Source organism: Aotus nancymaae, unplaced genomic scaffold (genome assembly GCF_030222135.1).
Source record: "Aotus nancymaae isolate 86718 unplaced genomic scaffold, 86718_ANA_hifiasm-v0.15.2.pri h1tg000009l, whole genome shotgun sequence".
Lineage (NCBI taxonomy): Eukaryota > Metazoa > Chordata > Mammalia > Primates > Aotidae > Aotus > Aotus nancymaae.
This window is the reverse complement of record NW_026988420.1, coordinates 5,025,875-5,031,069: the sequence shown is the minus strand read 5'-3', so window position 1 is coordinate 5,031,069 and position 5,195 is coordinate 5,025,875.

Sequence of the window (5,195 nt, the reverse complement as noted above, 5' to 3'; positions counted from 1 at the left end):
CTCTTCCCTGCTGCCATGTAAGACATACCTTTGCTCTTCCTTCACATTTTGCCATGATTGTGAGGCCTCCCCAGCCATGTGCAACTTGAGTCAATTAAACCTCTTTTCTTTTCTTTTTTTTTTTTTTTGAGACAGAATCTTGCTCTGTCACCCAGGCTGGTGTGCAGTAGTGTGATCTCAGCTCACTGCAACCTCTGTCTTCTGGGTTCAAGGAATTCTCCTGCCTCAGCCTCCTGAGTAGCTGGGACCACAGTGCATGCCACCACACCTGGCTAATTTTTGTATTCTTTTTTAAATAGAGATGGGGTTTCACCATGTTGGCCAGGCTGGTTTTGAACTCCTGACCTCAGGTGATCCACCCGCCTTGGCCTCCCAAAGTGCTGGGATTACAGGCGTGAGCCACTGCATCCAGCCACGTCAAACCTCTTTTCTTTATAAATCACCCAGTCTTGGGTATGTCTTTATCAGCAGCATGAAAACAGACTCATACAGGTGGAATCTAAAAATTTTGCCCAGACAGGCACAGATAACATACAGGGTCGAGGTCAAAGCCCCAGCTGGCCGAAGAGGTCAAATAGGCAACCGTAGCGGCCCAAACTGCAGGTGTGTGAACTCCTGAGCAGAGGCCATAGCCATGGTTACTGAAGTGTAGAGCTAGAATTGAGTCTTTGGAACCTGAATACATGATGGATTTCTCAAAACAGAAATTAAATCAAGCAGTGGGAAACATAGATAGTAAATCAACTCCATATTCCTGATTATTTTTATACCAAGTTAATTTTAAATGCTCTATTTCTATAGGAATCAGTGAGTCTTCCACTCATCTACAGCTCCAGCTTCTTATTTTTTTCTAATTCTGGGCCCTCTCACAAGCCTGATTTTTTTCTTTTTTAACACCACCAATGGAATCTGGGGAAACCACATTTACATCTCAGATGCCTCAGGCAGTCAGCTCTCCAACTCGGAGCACAAGCTTATTTCTCTGAGGATGAGGACATTCATTGTGATTTTAAAAAAATCCTGTGCTTCAGTAATGTAGCCTCCCTTCTCTGAATTTCCATTCATTTGAATACTGCCTCTCTCTAATAAGACTCCCATGTTTTATCCCACACAAATCCATGGGCTGGTTACTTATGAAAGTTGGGGAGAGAGGAAGGCAGACAGGAAGAGAAACTGTGATTAGGAGCAGCCAGGGAGAGAACCCTCAAGAAGGCCACAGGTAGGCAGGGAGCAGAGGATGATGGGGCTGTTTCTTCTTCCCAGCCAATTCTTTCTGAGAAACGTGCCTCTCTGTGATAAGCAGTAGTGTTTCCTTGCAGGCCACCTTGCGTGTTTCTTTGAATCACATCTGCCTTCTCCATAAGGTCAGGGTCCCTGCCTCATTCCCAGTTCTTCTTGGTGCCTGCCACAACACTGATGCTCCATATTTATTTGTTTAAAGAATAGATGGCCTGTAATCTCAGCCCTTTGAAAGGCTGAGGCAGGAGGACTGCTTGAGCTCAGGAGTTCGAGACCAGCCTGAGCAACATAGAAAGACCCCCACTGTCTCTACGAATTATAAAAGAATTAGCCAGGTATGGTGGTTGTAAGCACCTGTGGTCCTAGCTACTTGGGAGGCTGAGGTAGGAGGATCACTTGAGCCTGGGAGGTCAAGGCTGCAGTGAGCACAATCGTGCCACTGCACTCTAGCCTGGGTGACAGTGAGAAGTTGTCTCAAAAAAAAAAAAATCCTCTTCCACAGGGGACTAAAAACTTGCTGATGATTTTCAACTAAATCTTAAAAGCCTATTTTGTTGATGATGCTGTGCTAGAAACTTTGTTATTATGTATGAGGTCTTGTTCTTACCAGATTATGCTGTTGGCCAACTGACTCTGTCTCTGCCTGTCTTGAATTGAAATTTTCCAAAAGAGAGCATCTGATCCAGTGATTGGTGGCCCTGGAGCCTGGTGGCAGAGTCCCTTATTCAGAGGATGGGAATCTATGCCCACCATCCCCAGCAGGGCCAGTTTGCTGATGAGGACCCAGAAAGCCCGTGACTACCCCAAACACTCACGGGCCTTAACCAAGCAGAACCAAAGGCCCACTTACGTTCTCGTTGTTCTGATTAGTAACTAACTCCTCAGACAGTAAAGGATATGGAGTTTCAGGGATCTTATCTGACCTGTTCAAATTGTTGATTTTATTAGGATAGTTTTCTTGCTTATTAGTAATTAAATCTCCATTTAAAAACGGGTTACATCCTGTCTGTGAATTTTAAGTGAGCTATGCTCACCAGAATGTGCTAAATTTTATCCGTTGAAGTGTTTAAAATTTAAGCAGACTGTCTCCTTGAAGATTTTCTATTTGCCTTTTTCACCATTTTCTTTTTTTTGAGCTCCATGTTTGCACATCTTATCCTATGACAATCTGAACTGCACTCTAGCTCAGCGATCCAAAGGATTGAAAACAAAGAAAATTGTATTCACAGTGTACAAAACTTGAATATATTTTCATCAGAAATGCAACTTAAAATGTGTGTTTTCAAAAGTTATTTTTGGCTTAAAATGTACAAAATTATCTGTGAAAATTTAAATGATATGAATTGTTCAAAGTATAAGTCAAATTGATTTAAATAAAGCTGCGATGTTTATTTACATTTTTTGAAAAAGTGATGACATCTTATTAAATATTTTTTGTTTGTTTGAGATGGAGTCTTGCTCTGTCTCACCCAGGCTGGAGTGCAGTAGCACGATCTCAGCTCACCCCAGCCTCTGCCTCTAGAGTTCAAGCGATTCTCCTGCCTCAGCCTCCTGAGTAGCTGGGATTACTGGCATGCACCACCACGCCCAGCTAATTTTTGTATTTTTGGTAGAGACTGGTTGCACCATGTTGGCCAGGCTGGTCTCGAACTACTGACCTCAGGTGATCCACCTGCCTTGGCCTCCCAAAGTGCCGGGATTACAGGCATGAGCCATCACACCTGGCCTTATTAACTATTTTTATAAAATTAAAACTATTTTCCAATTCTGGCATTTGGCATCCATCCAGTAGCGAAGGGGCTAGTGTCATTGTCATTGTCTTTTACATGTTAAGTTTCAACCTACACATTTACCAGTTTTTGAGTACTAAGAGAGTCTGAGCCCAGCCTGTACCATGAACCCCAGCTAGCCAGCACATGCCCTGGAACCAGGATTGGAGATGAGAGGGGGGCAAAGGGAAAATGAGATTAGCTATGCAAGAATCAAAGGCATTTATGCCAAGAGGGAGGATTCAACAAGTTAAATAATTAGTCTGACCTCGAAGCTTCCACAGCTCATATCCTGCCTGTATCTGAAGGGGTGACCTTCTGTGGTGTCACAGATGTTTACATCAGTGGGACACAGCAGCTTTTTATCTGAGGCCATGTGGCAAGAGTGTAAGAAGTGTCTCCCTGGGCCCTGAATGGTGTTAGTCTTGAGAGCAGATGTTTAGGGTCAGGGCAAGCTCTGAGCCAGCACAGAGGCAGAGATGCTATGTTCCTTACTGAGTTTATATTGTATCTGTTTGTGACTTGTAGGACCCACTGAAGCATGGGTCCCATAGCTGGGCTCCCCTTGCCCAGGCCTAAGAGCATGATTGTACTGGCCTGGCCTGTAGAAATGTAGACAAACAAGATTCTTGCTCTGAAGAGCTAGACTGTGAGAGTTTTCCAAGTTTGGAAAATCACATCTGCTGCACTTGCAGGACTCTAAAGCTGGGCTGTTTGCATCTATATAGCAGGCAAGTTGTGCTCAGGCCCTGCCCAGTCAACTCCAGCACAGTGATACCTATCAGGGCAGAAGGGTTCTCAGCCCACCACCCTGGAGTCAGATGCTCCATAAGACCTCAGAGAGGACTGCCTACGAGCACCTAGGGTTGGAAGTGGAGATCCTGTGAGGCATAGGATGTTTTCTGGCAGGACTCAAGAAACACTTTTGATCTTAGGGAAGGTGGTGGATAAAGGCATTAACTGTTTGACTTGAGCGTCTGGTGGCCAGGCAGTCTCATTCATTAAAGCTAGCCTTCAGTGGGTACCTTGTTCACTGATTTGCTTAGCTGTTTGTAGCTTTCCTCCTCCCGTCTCTCCAGACACTGCTGGACTCTGGGGCAGAGGCCAGAGTGTGGGCCTCATCTGTTCACCCCAGGATCCTCTACCACCTATGGCCATAGCCTTCCATGGAAGGGTCTGGGCTTTGCAACCTGGATACTCACAGTCCTTCAGACACGGTGATGCTGCATAATAGATGTTGCAGAATATGCAACTGACAGCATGTACACCTTCCTTCTGTGTCAGAAAACACTGGTGGATCCTGGGAAATCTCCCCTCTCCCATCACTGACCCTTGCAGTTAATAACAGCCGTTGCTGCCGTTTACCAAGAACCTTCTGTGTGAGGCTCCCTGGCTACATTGATCTCTGGTCCTTACAAAAACCTTGTGAGGGAGATACTTTTATTCCCTGTTTAGAGACAAGAAACAGAGGTTCAGGGAAGAAGAGCTACTTGCCCTGGTGACAGCTGCCGAGTGGTGGAACTGGGATTGGAGTTGGTCCATGTGACTCCAAAGCCATGTTCTCCACACACAACCCTTTCGCTCCTGCCCCACCCTTTCCAATTCTGTCTGGTGCCAGTTAAACCATACCCTGCCTTCAGACACTGGGCTCCACAGGAAGCTCCAGTGTAGCAGAAACACTGTGAAAGGGCCCCGGGGCCTGCTGGGCACTCCCACTCTGCAGCACCTCTGTGGGTCCTGACCACAGACACCCACTCTTCGGCTCTTGCATTTGCCTCAGCCTAGGTTAGCCAGGCTCTATGGATCTGGGGAGACAGAGCTCAACGCATACTGACTGTTCTGCAGCTGAGGCACCCGCCCTGCCCTGGACTCAGTGGCACATGGCCCTGACCCTCACTGCAGCTCTCCACCCTTTCCCTGCACCAGCCACTGGAAGGGAGCCCGTCCTGCTGCCCATCAGAGTACCCAAGATAAGACATGCTTTCTTCTCCTCCCTTCACTTCCCAGCTCTGCTCCCCAAATTGCTTATGCAAAGCTGCTCTTCCACAAGCCACATTTAGAATGAAAAGCCAAAGTGGGAACAGAATACCCAACATTTACATGATCTGAGCCAGTTCCCCCGGGTAGCCGCAGCTTCTTGGGGTCCTAGAGTAACAAACCAGAGGCGGAAACTTTCTCGTTCAAATA